The sequence below is a fragment of the Triticum dicoccoides genome, chromosome 3A (genome assembly GCF_002162155.2).
Source record: "Triticum dicoccoides isolate Atlit2015 ecotype Zavitan chromosome 3A, WEW_v2.0, whole genome shotgun sequence".
NCBI classification, from domain to species: domain Eukaryota; kingdom Viridiplantae; phylum Streptophyta; class Magnoliopsida; order Poales; family Poaceae; genus Triticum; species Triticum dicoccoides.
The window spans coordinates 539,888,041-539,903,264 of NC_041384.1; the positions used below are offsets into that span (position 1 = coordinate 539,888,041).

Consider the following 15,224-nt stretch of genomic DNA (forward strand, 5'->3'; position numbering starts at 1 on the left):
AACCGACGACATGGCGGGTCTCAGCTGACCTCATGCCCAGAACCCCTCAGCTACTGGTGGCTCGAGTCAACCATCACGTGTTGGTGTGAGGGGTTGTTGTGGTCATGTGGTGCAAGCAGCGACACGTTGAGGATTTGTCTAGGATCCGGGAGCCATATCTATATCTACCACTACTTATCACTTGTGACCAATGTGTAGGGTTGTCGTATCACATCCATTGTGGGACTTTGGCATCACGTGTGCGACGTTGAGTGTTTTGTGGCTCCGCTATTGGCTCTTGTCTTACCCGGGTTGATTGCTTCTTGTGGGCATGGTTATCAATCACGTTGCAATGCCCATGTTAGGATCATGTCCATCATCATCGTATCCGTTAGGTCAACAAGTGGTGGCGACAACATATGTGACTTTGTGTTTGGTGGTGCTTTCTGGACTACCCGAGCTCAAGCTATAGGGTAAAAATCCCTAGGTCTGGTGTTAATTGTTGTCAGTATTTTCACGCTCCTTCCTTGTTGAACACGTTGATTGAAGTTTGCTCGGATCCAATCTTCAAGATGAAGGGCCTGTTTGGATCATGCCCATGGTTGCCCTGCCAACGATGGCACGCCAATAATTTGGCACAGGATTCCGCCGCCAACAGTTTGCCAAAAAATTGGCTACGTATTGAACAGGAGGAGCTACAGGGCAAAGGGTGAGCCAAATAATCGAAAGCCAACCAAACACACGCCCACGTTGTGGTCAACGCCAAATATTTGGCAGGGCAAACCGAGGCTGCAATCCAAACAGCCTCGAAATCCCATGATATGCCCTACCTTGTGTGTCGTTCCCTTTCGTGGAGTCATTGATTTCAGAGAACCTATCATGCGTGCCATGTGTTCTCAAGGACTGGTCAGTGTAATTTCTTGTCATGCATCACTATTTCCCCTTTCCTTTTCATTTTTCTAATAATTTGGCTGTGTAAATCATCAATGTGTTGACTAGCTCTTTATATAAATATTTTCTTTTCATTTATCGTGCATATGATTATATATTGCTGATGTGCAGGACATAAAGAGATGGAGTCTATTAAGAGACGAAGCTCTAGTAGTGGCGGCGGAGCCGGTGGTGGTTTAGATCGGGCGAGCCCCATCCGGTATTTTTTGAATGTGTGCATGTGTGGTAGTTTTTTCAAACTTCATGAACTCGTCAATGTCATTCAAGAAAAGATTTAATAATGTTGTAATAGGAACATTGAATGATGCCAAGTTGCCTTGCCCATCAGAAAAATTCTAGATCCACTACTAAACCATGAAGCATATGTTCATACATTTATATATGTAATTGTTGTTTTCTTCCGTGCTACTGGCTCTTGGCATAAACACAGCTTAAGAGACATGGAGGTTTATGAGTTTTAATATACTAAAATTCAACCCGACATTGCCTAATATATGGTTTTTTATGGAAGAAAACTTCCAATATATTCATAATCAATCATGATAGTACAGAGAAGGTTCGTGGGGCAACTAGCGACGACTGCAAGCACTAGAGCGAGCGGAATGCACGCCGCCATCATCACCTCTCCTTCACTGAAACCGGGAAAATCTTGTTATAGTAGATAGTCGGAATGTCGCCGTGCTAATTAAGGCCCCATAGGACCATCGCACCAGAGTAGCAACCATTGCTGATGAGGAGAGTCATAAAACAGAAGGATCAAACATGTCTAAACAGATCCTTCGAAGACCAAACCAACCGAATCCTGCGATCAGAGGAAGATACACCTCCACGCGCCCTTAATTGACGCTAGATGCATCATCTGGACGGGGATCAAACGTGGAAGACATTATTCCTACTAAGGGGCATCGCTACCGTCACACAACCTCTACCAAGCGTCGAACCTAACAAGAACGAGAGTGGGGTCCCTCCCACCGGCAGGGGCGGGGGAGGGGGCGAGGTCCCCCACACCTCCACAGCCCAAAGACCATCTGAGGCGGGATGGACTGGTGACACCGTCGACGGGAGGATGAGAAAACCTAATCACCCGGGCCTTTTCGTGGGGAGGAGGAAAGAACAAATGGACATCCTTGCTCCGTCATATTTGATGACGGCCTAATACCTTACCTTTCAACAGTGAAGTGTACAATATCTAATTGGCAATCAAGCACTTATTTCTTGTGCATATCCCCTCCTTTATTAGAAACAGTAATGCAAACTGTTTGCACTTTATAGTCGATTAAACCTGCACAATATTAAGCTTAAAACTGATGCATTCTTAGCAAAGTTGTGCTGCAATTTTAAGTTCAATAATATGCTTATATGGATGTATTTATGTAGGTTTACTATTTTGTTGTCCGGGTTAGACTTTTTTTTGTACACATGATATTCATATCGGTTCAACATAATTAAATTTGCACATTATAGTTGGGTAATTAAGAAGTGAACACCTCGTTCATTGAAAGCATGTTCTCCCTTTGTTTTTATTTACTCCGCATATTAGAGTTGACTGAAGTCAAACTTCGTAAAGTTTGACCAAGCTTATAAAAAGAATATAAATATTTAGCATAACAAATCTATATGATGCGAAAGTACATCTAATAGTGAATCTAGTATTGATTTGTTATTGTACATGTTAATATTTTTGTCTATAAACTTTGTCAAAGTTTAAAAAGCTTGACTTTGACCAAAGCTAATATGTGAAGTAAATAAAACGGAAGGAGTATCACAGAACAACATTTCATGTTAATTTACACATATATAAGAGAAGCATTTGAAGCGTGTCCAGTGAACAAAAGACATGTTATTGAAGACTATCCCAAAATTTAAGGCATGGTTGACTTTGCACAGTTTTCTGAACAATGATAGTACATAAAAATGCATGCATTGAATATGTATAACTGGTAATGTCATACTACTTGTCTTGCAAAACAGTGTTATTTCATGTATATTTATACTAATTTAGTGGACATACAACAAGTGAAAATCATAATCAAAGTTGTGCAATGAAGACCACAAAAGTCAAAGCGCACCGTCCATTTGGAGGAGTACTCACTAAAATCTCTATCATGCTGCGCGAGCAGGAATTATCCGAGACCAACAGATGCTTGGCACAACCGCACAAGCTTTCCAAAAAAAAGTTGCGCAAGGAGCAGAAATTACGTGACAAGAAACGTTTGCCATTCAATTCGAGTCTGTGACTGTTTAACGAACAAGACATGGTTCCTAAAAAAAAAAGGCCACTGGCAAACCTTACAAAATATTTGATGCCAAGACCGAAAAAAGTGATATACACGAATAAGCTTTTCCAGCTCTGTTTTTACAAGAACACGGATGATAACGAACAAGGAGAGAATTAGCGCAGATGATTAAAAGAAGCAACATAAGTGGAGAGCGGATCAAGAACCTAAACCCTATCCACACTCCGTTCTGTACAATGGTTTGGATAAGGACATCAGTCTATCACGGTACAGAGGAGCTATGATGCTGTACATAGATCTAACTACATAATGAACCATACGCAGCTGTCTTGTGTGGTTGTGTGGTTCACGCGCAAATAAATCTTCAGCTTTGCATAAACTGCCTTTCACGGAAGATCTCTCCTAGTTGCTGGTATAAGGATTTCTGCTCCTCATAGGTTAGGTTTCTTACAATCTGGATGGAGAAAAGTCGGCAATGCATAAGAATCACCCAGGATAACAAGATCATGGTATGAAAACAAGATACAATACTGACCTGATCCAAGATTGTGTCAACAGAGAAATTGTGGGGCGAGATAAAGGATTGGTGATATATGTATGCAAAGACTGCCATGACCATCTGCGAAATGCATGAAAAATCAACATTTGTTCAGCTAAACTGCACAGGCTAGATATTGAATCGTAACGAAATTCCTTCAACTTACTTGACAATCCATTCGGTCAGTAATTCCACCATGTCCAGGTATACTGTCGCCAAAATCCTACAAAATTTGCAGATAAATCATAGTGAAACAGTGTATAATCTCCATACTTCAGTATTCCTAAAGAGAGAAAAATAACGAGGCAGTACGCACCTTTATTTTAAAAGCCCTCTTGAAGCCACTTGCGAAAAATCCTCCAAATGGTGCTATTATCGATGCAAACAAACCAAGGGCTAAAGCATGCCACTGCACGGGTAAAAGGAAAACTTCTTTCCATGGAAACTGCCAGGAGAAAAGTGTTAAATTCAGAAACTCTGGAAACATGATACAAACCCAATGACAAAACAGTAGACTAAAATAAATACATCAGTTATTATGATCAAGTTGCATTAATACACCAAGCAGGGGAATTTGATGGATATGGAAGAAGAAAATAGTTTGTTCATTCAATCAAGAATTTGATCACACGCGCATGACGTGATTATGGTTGTTTGACCTTTCAAGGTTTGAAGGATCAGAAAGGGGATAAACTCTGGACATTCAAGTACCAGGTCTAACCTTACCCAAATCCCCATGGTTTTAGCATACATGGCGCACATATGTCAAACTCCGTGGATGCCACTTGCGAGATACATCAGCATCCACAACAAGTCACGACTTGCTGTGCAGAGGTGGACAGACAGCAAGGCTTGAAGGATATTAGGGTACTAGAAGTGGGAGGTAGACATTTTTTTCTTGTCAAACACAGTGTTACCCCTCTCTCTATATCTACAGAAGTCTGAGTATAAGCCAGTGCCATTCGTTTGTGGCCGCTGCCAGAGATGACTCTTCTTGACAACTCGCTAAACTTGCTCACGGCCAATTTGGACTTTTGTATAGCCCGCCTTTTTTCAAAAAGAGAAAAGCTGGAAAGTTCACTCGGTTACAAGGAAAAATCATGTCTGCATAAGCCATGCAAATCAAGGCTCACACAAGTACCTGTCATTGCTGATTCCATGCATCAAGAAAGCACACATTGAGAGCAAACATGCCCTTCCTACTGTTCATGTGAGTGAGAAGGCGACCAGGAGAGCAGTGCCGAGGTCAGATTCCGCCACAATGGGGACAATCCGGGCGGTGTTTGGGAGCAGCAGATCAAGGTGGGGTAGTGAGGGAGGGCAGCAGGGAGGAAGGGATGGAGAAATGGAAGGAAATTTCAAGATAGCATGCAGACCCACCATGTTTTTTTGGTTAGTTCCTGATTGGTTGATATGTCATCCAAAACCACTTGCATGTCAACCCCATATCATGGCCATGTAGGATGAAAGCAGAGTAAACTGACTCGGGAAGCACATAAGCTTGTAGTAGAATAAGACAGTGTCAAACTTAACAAATTGAAAGGATGTTCTTACCCATTGTGGCACCCAATCCCCCAAAAAGTAATGCTCTGGCTTAAACATAGAACCGGGATCACAGGTAAGCCATCCTGTCGACAGGTCCTGAAAAATATTTTCATGATAAATTTAAGAACAAATTCAGCAGCCTAACTATTTATCACAACAATCACATTCTTAAGAAAAATCATCTTACCTTTCTTGGGCAGGTTAACCACTGAAAATGACCCATTACGTTTGCCAACTGCCAAAAAAGGGAAAGGTAAGAATGGGAAGAGTAATCTTGTATATAATTCAAGGCTTTCGTCTCACCAGAAAAGCAGAGATGATGGTTGTCACCGATGCACCAATAAAACCTTCCCATGTTTTCTTTGGTGATAACTTGATCAATGGTGTTCTCCCGAGAAAAAACCCAAATAAATACGCAGCAATGTCATTGATCACAATGAGCGAAGCAGGGAGAAGAAACCTGTGCAAGCATAGAATTGAAGATGTTTGGACTCTGTGAAATGTACAGGCTAAAATATCAAAGTAACTCGCTTAATTAGCATGCATAGAACCAAATTGGACGACTTATTCAACAGCGTGTGCTATATAAAGTAGCTTAACTTAAACATGAAAAATAAAAATCTACCCTCCATAATAGATATAGTACAAAATGGAAATAGCAACGCACAGAAATTAAACAGCAACATGGTACACGTATGATCATAGCTGTTGCCTGTTGCGCCAGCACTCCTAAGTTCTTTCCCTTTTTTATTTTATTTTCTTTCTGGTTGGGACCTGAATGTTCTTAAAGTGGTAGGTTGAGAGATACAAACACTACTTCTACCAGAACAAAATCTCAAATAGGTCAATATGGCCAACCCAGTGTATGGGAAATTCCTATAAAGTTAGGCCCTGTTCGGTACGTTGGAAAACCGAAGGAAAAGCACTGGAAACTCGTTCCTATGGAATTGCTGCAGGAAACACCGTTTGATACGAAGGAACGCGTCCTTTCCAATCCGATGGAAAGTCTCACACACCTGCGTTTTCACGGGAAAAGAAAAATCTGCCCAGAGCGCTTGTTTTCTCGTAGGCCCGAGGGATGGAAGAGAAAAGCTGCCGCAAACCATGCAACTGGGCCCACACCATGGGTTGATCCATGTACGATTTGGTCCTGCACGCACAGGAATTGAAGGTAGTGCCTATCCTTTTCAACGTTTAAAATAAACTGGCCGGGACCCACATGGGCAGATTTCCTATGGTCACTTTTCCTCTCTCCCGGACGCCAACTGTGCATGCAGGTGCTGCAGTTTTCTATCCTATGTTTTGCAACTGCATTCCTCTCCATTTCCAGCGATTCCCTCCAATCCTATGCTTTTCTTTCCTTTGACCCGAACAGGCCCTTAAAGAGGTTCAGGATTTCATGGCAAAATAGTTTTTACAGCTGTACAGGAAATCAGGCCTCTTGAAGTTACTTTAACAACTTCGGGTGCTTTTTAGGCGAGGAAGCTTCAATGTTTGAACTAGACTAAATAAATACATGTTAAATGTCAGAACTAGGTAGAAATAACCAGACATTTCAGTGAAATCAGAAAGTCAAAATTGTAGACAATAGTACGCTAACAAGGTAAATATATGGCTTACCAGAACATCCCTTCAAATATATTTGCCACGGTGAAAGAAGATTGGGCAAAAACCGTTAAAAGGATCATGTGCGTCCAGGCATACTGTTTGAACTGATAATTGTATGTCTTCTTCTTCAGAGTCAAAATAAACCATACAAAGCCTGGATCATGGGAGTTATATATTAGTTTTATGCCAGATATAAACTAGAAATTAACAAGATATGACAAGCAGGTTCCAAGAAAAGAATATCTAAGAGAAACTCATGCAACCAAGCAAATTACAAAATTAAAAGAAACCAGCTTTTCCAGAAAATTGTGTTTTACACAGAACTTTAGTTATTGACCTTTGCAAACCCCTAATAACCATCCAAAATAGGTAAAATAATGTAGAACTTCCATTCCTCCAATATTCAGTACCAAGCAGGCTATAAATGTCATGGGTAGGACAGTCTATTACTCTGTTTTCGATAAGCTCTTTACACATATTAGAGCATCTCCAACGCAATCCCTCAAAACAGACACTGCAAACATCCGCGGGCGCTTCCGGATGCGTCCGCAGAGTGAATACGGAAGTCAGCCATCCAACCCTATACCTCAAATGTCCGCCTCTATTAACTTAAAAAAGATAGCAGCGGCAGCGGGCAACAGCTTTCTGCCAAATATCTTAGCATTCCGATGCATACAAGTAGTCACGTAGCTAGCAGCTTCTGGCAAAACATGCTAGCCAAAGCAACTTCCGCCAAACAGCCAAACACTAATTAATCACGTTGCTCACTAGCAGCTTCCGCCAAATAGCCTAGCTAGCCAAAGCAGCTTCTGGCCAATAGCCTAGCTAGCCAAAGCAGCTAACACTAATCGCGTTGTTCATACAAGTAGCAGCTTCCACCAAACATGCTTTACGTTGTTCTCCTTCAGTCAAATAGCAGCGGCCTTCCGCCATCCTGCGCGGACAGAGAGGAGAGAGGGGTACATGGTGGCTTTTGATTGGCCAGGCGGATGTCCGGACTCCCGCAAACCTTCCCCAGGTTCGCTTCCAGTTTGCGGGAATTCGGACAAGGACGCATCCGCGGACAAATACCGGTCTGCTTTGGATGGCAAACTATGTCCGGACAGCTCGGTCCTAACGTATGCGGGTGTTTTGAGCAACAGCGTTGGAGATGCCCTTAGTATGTTAGAATAATGTTATAAGCCAAAAATATTCTTAAAATGACATGGAAGTTTTTAAACAAATCGTCATCAATGGAAATCATTTGCATATTGCAAAATGTATTGAGCCTTACCTGCAATATAAAGAAAATAGCAAATAAACATCTGATACTTTATTAGGCCGCTGACGAGCTTATACAGCAAGTGATCTGAAGTTACTGTGTTAACAAGCTCCCGGCTAAGAAAACGCCCATAAGTAAACAACATTGCGGTGAAGAAGAAGTGCCTGCCAACAAGTGATAGGACTTGTTCACACAAAAATATATGTACTTTCGAAATGTATTAAATTGGTGGCAGGTAAGTCATTAGCAATTTTCTGGTTCAAAATAATAGTATACCAATTCAGGAGCCTGAACCCTGGCAGTTGTTTCTCTTCGCTGGATCTTCTGAGTAGGTTAAAAAGCTCTGTTGCCATAAATATTTGAATCACAACCACCATGGCCCAGATATAAAGATGACCCATATAAACTACGAACACAAAGCCTCCAATCATCCACAAAGTTGAATATGTACGGATAAGCATTGACTTGTACTTGTTCTGGTCGCTCACAAGCAAAACCGTCCCATTGGCTCTATTCCCATCGGTGGCAGTCTGAAGAAAAATATAAGATTAGCTCCAAAAAAAGATACTCCATTATCAACGAAATAAATGAATGACTGGTAAAACAAAGCAACTGAGCAATAGCGGCACAAGGTTTTCTTTTATGCACAGTACAGGCACCTTTTAAGGAAGTTGAGGTGGTGTTTTCCTTTCAGTGTAGCTCTAAGATGTTTGTAGCATAGCCATCACATTTTATGCACAGTACAGGCACCTTTTAAGGAAGTTGAGGTGGTGTTTTCCTTTCAGTGTAGCTCTAAGATGTTTGTAGCATAGCCATCACATTTTATGCACAGTACAGGCACCTTTTAAGGAAGTTGAGGTGGTGTTTTCCTTTCAGTGTAGCTCTAAGATGTTTGTAGCATAGCCATCACATTAGTAAACAAAAATTTGCAAGAAAAAATTAACAACTTTGCTGAAAAACAGGCCTACACATAGTGTGAATGCAACAGCATACTTTGAAATAAAGAGCTTTCCAAACTGGTAAAACATGAAATAAGCCAGACACGCATGGAACAAAATTCGAAAAGAAAAATATCACGAGGACACAGCTAACCTCATTAGGGCGCCTCCGATGTCTCACACGTCCTGCATGAGAAGGAGAAACATCACCAGAGCCTGTATCCTTTTGCATAGCTGCTATCAAATCTATAAAAGAGATAATAGCCGGTTAGACCGGATTCAATAACAATAGCAAATCGTAGACAATAGCAAGCAGTAAAACACAGAGGAGAGAGGACACACTGTCACTAAGTGGCACGTTGACTCAGTTACTGCTTCATATATGATTCGACGAACAGATTGTGCGCTAGTCGGAGAGCAGAGTATGAAACTCAACTCAGACAATAAGCCGCCCACTGGCACAACAGCTAACCAAGATAAGCAGCATATGTGGCCAGAGTGGAAACTGGGTGCAGGACCACCAGCCAACAATCCAACGCTCCTTGCTGTGTCGTGTCACGGCAAGCGCCTAGAGTTTCCCCACATCAACAAGGCTAACCATTCAAGGTCCACCCAATAAACAAACACATCGCTCTCACGATTATTGAGTGCCGCTCGCAACCGCTCGTCCACAACTACAAGCCATCGGGAAATCGTCTCAATTTAAACAATGCGAGCCTCCCTGGAGCGAAGAATATGTGCAAAGCAGCATTCCCTGGTCCGGCCAGCTAAAAAGCAAGACAGCACATATTCGGTATTCGCCCGAATAAAATAAAAATAAAATCCCAGACCAGCACTAATAAGCTCGTAGCAGCACAAAATCGCGACCCCGAATCACGCGCAAAGCGAAGGAATCCCCCCCGCACAGACGGAACCAATACCCAAACAGACCAGCCGTAAACTGAAACACGGGAGAGCGTAGATCACACGCACCCAGCAAGGGGGCGCAGGGGCGGGCGCCCTCACCGGAGAGCGGAGCCCTCGAGGGAGGAGGGGCGGCGGGCGGCGAGGCCGCGAGCTCGCCGGAACCCTAGCTGGGTCCGGCGGCGGCGGCGGCGGCGGCGGCGGCGAGGAGGCGCTTGGGCGGCGCGGGGTTTGGGGAGGAGACAGAGGCAGTCAGTGGGGGAGTTGAGTTGTGGCGCTTGCGTCGCGCTTCGTGATTATCGCGGTGCGGGGATTCCTTCCAGTTGCTCGGTTTGCATTGCCGCCTTTATGCAAAAAAGAAAGAAAGAGATCGGGCATGGAATAAAAATGGGTGGAAGGAATTCGAAGACCCAAGTGCATCGAGAGGCAGCTTGCCGATTCGGGCCCATGGGAGGGAACCGGCCCGCCCAGGGGTTGGGTTCGTTCTTCTTGTGTACGCTAACGAGAATATTCTATCCATTGTTCAAAAAAAAAAAATATTCTATCCATCGTTTTGGTTGTATAGCGCTGGTATTGTCTATCGTTGCAGATGGGAGGTAACCTTGTTATTTGCACGAAAGGGAATCATCCGAGCATGTGCGCAAAAGATGCCAATGTCAATTCGTTCCAGCAAGAAATGACGAGTTCCGGCCCGTGCATTCATCACTATTCACTACTCCCTCCGTTTCTAAATACTTGTCTTTCTAGTCATTTCAATAAGTAACTACATACGGAGCAAAATGAGTGAATCTACACTCTAAAATATGTCTACATACATCTATATGTAGTAGTCATTTGAAATGTCTAGAAAGATAAATATTTAGAAACGGAGGGAGTAGTATATACAGCCGCACATACACAGTGCTGTAATATGTTGTTTTAGTTCGCCGTTGACGTATGCATTGCCCTCAGTTCGTGTACCACAACTTACCATTCATGATCAGCCTTAGAGGCATGGCATAAGAGTACCTACGCGAACCTGTAGGCCAACATAAGGCATTGACATGATTATAACCTCGCCACTACCGCAGCGGCGGTACTAGGAGAGATGTTAAAGCTATATATGTAAATGCATATATGTAGATAATACTTATATAGTTATAAGACACTGGTGTATTAGTGAAGCTAACCCGAATTTTGTGATGTCGGTTGACGTCATAAACAACATGTAGCACCGCCACTGCACTATCGTGCGTAAGGATGGCAATTTTATCCATGGACATGGATATCCATGGATATCCGACCCGAATGGATAGGGTTTGGATATGCTTTTGTGTCCATGGGTGGTGCCCAAACCCGACCCAATTATTCGTGGATAGGGCATGGATATAATCTTGTACCCATGGATATACCCAAACCCGACCCGATAGTATGACTTAATGGGAAAAATCTTTCATCCCTGCCCCACATTCACATGTCCCACGACAATTTTACATTTTTTTTATCTAAACCATGCATAAGAAATCACACAATCTCCATCATAACTTTTATAAGTTGACAGTCAATCCCCTCTGTAACATACTCCAACACCCCTTTCCTTATTTTTATCTCCTTCTTAAATGACTCGTCATTCTTATCTGTTAGAAAAATACTAAATGATTTTAGGTTGTTACTGGATGTTGATTTACCATAAGTGAAGCCTAGCCTGCCACGAGGTGAAGAATAGAAGAGTTTATGTTAATATTGTGTTAAGTTTTATTTACATGTCTTGAGAGGACCCAATGGATATCCAGTGGATATGGATATCCATCGGATTTGAACATGGACACAATTTTTCATCCATGGATTTTTTCATGGGCGGGCAAAGACTGTCTTCATGGATATGGATATGGATTTGATATTGTTCAACCCAATCCAAACCCGACCCGTTGCCATCCTTAACCGTGCGCTTAACGGAAGTCCTGGCAAGTTATGTTGCTCCCTCGTTTAGGTGATGCTTGCTCGTATCGCAAGAGATGTGTGGACGATAGTCCGTCCTCATATCTAGTTCTTCAGGTCTGGCGTATTTTTCTACAAAATTTTCTTGGTCACGCTCTCCTGTAGAGCGGACAACATGGTTGTACCTCTTGGTCCTCTACCTCCAGTTTTGACCGACAATGAATGTGATCAGTCTCCGCCTCGTTGAAGAGTGTGTGAGGTTTTGTTCCTCGTCTCCGTCTGGCCGGAACTGGGGAGTTCTAGAGGCCCTTTCCGTTGTTTTGTTCTCCGGGAGGGCGATTTCCAACGCATATTGTAGCCACCGGCATCTTCTAATCTACATCGATCTTCTTGGTCGTTACTTCTATAAGCTCCTAGATTTAAGCAAGTTTGCTCCACTAAGACGGAGGCCCAGAGATGGCAACGAGCTTTCTTACGGCGAGCCGATGGTGGATGCAAGAAGAAGAAGACTTCGGCACCCCAAGAACTTGGATGCATTTTGTAATTTCTTTAAAGGCGTTTTGTAAGGGTTTGGCCTTTAGCCTTTTCACAATAAAAGTTATGCTGCTTATTTCGCTTTTCGGTGCAGGTGGAATGACAACGTCCGGCCACACTGGAGTCGCCTCTTTCCGTAATCGACGCAAACCCGGAGTTTTTCTTAGAATGGCACCCCGCCTTATTCAAATTAATGTTAATTGAGTTTGGTATACAAACACCATCCGGCGCGAAAAACAACCAGACGTATCTGCCAATATCCAAGCTTAGCAAGAACCTCGCTAACCTATTTTCTTCTTTATTTGATAATCTTCCTTCATGGCTGAAAGACACAACATCAAAAGCATGTGAGTGAGCTCGAATTTATCGATGATACATTGATGATATGAGCGTATGTAGATCTGCACTTGTCATGAAAGGTTTTGGTTACACTCAAACAATCACTTGACACTTTAAATCGCCTGGACGGCCAAGGAGAGGACTTCCCTTCCCGCTAGTGCTTCCAATGTTTCATTTATGGTGACTCCATCAAAAACTATACTCGATGCTCCGAGAAATTAACCTAAGTTGCTTTTGACCACCACCACCGCAGCTCCTTTATCATCAGGTTTCCCTAGTGTGGCGTCGACATTAAACTTCGCTGAGCCAGGGAGGTAGGGATCCATGCTAGCACATTAAGCCTTGTCGAACTGACGCTTTCGTAACCTTATGTAGCATAGTAAGCTCCCGCTAAATAATTTCCTCTAAAGCTATGAGTAGATAGCTGGCGTTGGAAAAGATTTCCATGAATAGCCTTTTTTCTATCATGTCAGATCGCCCAAAGAATGACTAAAATTATGTCATTTCATGTGGCAGCATCTTCTCTATAAGTTCCAAGTTCCAGTCTTTTGATTTTACCTAATTTTTCATATATATATATATATATATATATATATATATACTTGCTCTACAACTTCTTCTGCTGCCAATGCCTAGACACATTTTGACATTGCGCATTCAATTAACGAATGTCTTCAAGATATCTGCCATTCCACATGTGGCACATTTGTTCTCTTCCGCGATATACCATGTTGCGAAATGTCAATTGTGTATGGAGAGAATCTTTTGCTAATCTCCATACAAAAACCTTTATCTTTGACGGTACATGAACACGCAAAATCCAACTCTGGAATTTATCCTCTTTCCTTTATTCAGAAGAGCCCCTAGTTCCTTCTAACCAAGCTTCTTCTATTTGTTTTAGTTTGGAGATGTAGATTCATGGCTCCATTTTATGTCACATTTTAGAGGTCGCTTGTTGCATAAAACTCCTTATATCATGTCCCATGGATCCACTTTCATGTTCATTATGCATGATTCTTATTTACACTCATTTTAATGTGAGCATTAAATAATCTTTACTTGTATTACCTTTTTCTTTGCTTTGTTGTATGTGTAGGTGATTTGAAACTCACATGGACCCAAGTAGGAATGAATACGGAGGAATTACAAGCACTAGATCAAGGCCTTTCATGGATTTTGAGGAAAGGAGATTCCACAAAAAGCCCAGTGGGGATATCCAATACCATAAGGTTATCAGGCTCATTCATACGAATCCAGTGAGCCCAAAAACACCCTCGAAGTTCGTTTGAGTAAATGGTGATCAAAATATGAAACACCATGCGCAGGTTCTAGTACGAGCATCCACACTCATACATGTGCTTGTAGGAAGTGATTATGACAATGAGAATTGTTGTAACTTTCATGATTCTTTACCAATTTTGTCTCTGTTTGTTCCAAGAGGATCCTTGGGCCTCGAGGAAGGTCTTGGAAAATATTGGGACTCACCTAGTGTCGGTTTAAGAACCTACATATGACTTGTGAGCAACAACCCTTTTAGAGTTCGGCCAAGGACTGAACACGTCTAGCAATCCTAAGTCACGGATGAAATGTGGTGGGTGAACTACAGATGAACACAAAGAACTACCCAGGTTTTTGCCACCTTCTTGGTGTAATACCCTACTCCTGCCTTACTATGTATTACAATGGTAGAGAGCTACAATGTGTCTGTTACAAGATGAAAAGATCGACCCTCATGAGGCTTTGGTCTCCCCTATTTATAGAGTCGGGGAAGGACCTGTCGGAGGTTCTTGTTCGTTGAATATACATTGGAGTAGGCTGGTATAGCCTGTACCATGGTGGCATGGTTGCCCATGTCACGCTTGTACGAGTGATGATGACATCCTCTCGGGGCAGTGTGTTACCCCCCAGATACTTATCTACCTCCTTCAGTATACGTCGGATGGTAGCGAAGTATCGCCAGTGTAGAAGTGTAATTGGTAGGCGAATCTTATTGTAGTCGTTGTAGATGACTTGGTCCGCACGGGTTCTTCTGGAGCCCATGCGCAAGGGCTACCCATTCACCCTTCGTCCCTTAATTTCCTAAAGCAGGTTGTAGTGTTCCTTCGTACGGGCCATCACACGACCTCTAGAGTCAAGACCCATTCCTCCCGAATGGGTAGGTGGTGTGTCAACGCGTCTTCTTGGGGAGGCCCCGCGAAGGACTTCCCGAAGATGGTCTGCTCTCATCTCTTGAACTATATCCTGACAACCCAGGCCATAGTCCAGCGGGCACATCAGGGTCTCCAAAAGGTATTCCCCTAGGTGGAGAAATGTGTTTGCCTTTGTCGTCAAAGCTCCTCTTTACCGAGTTAGTAATACGTGGCGACCAGCTACAGGGCTCGAGACGGGGGACGGGGCCCTGCCGCTCCAGAGCCTTAACATATGGCGACCAGCCACTCATGATGGGACCGGGCGTTGGAGACTTTTCTATGTTG

At 42.9% G+C, this 15,224-nt stretch overlaps 1 pseudogene; it reads right to left on the reverse strand.

Annotated features, from left to right (window-relative positions):
- Positions 1–3,130: 3,130 nt before the first annotated feature.
- On the reverse strand, positions 3,131–9,735 carry LOC119269046 (annotated as a pseudogene).
- Positions 9,736–15,224: the final 5,489 nt, after the last annotated feature.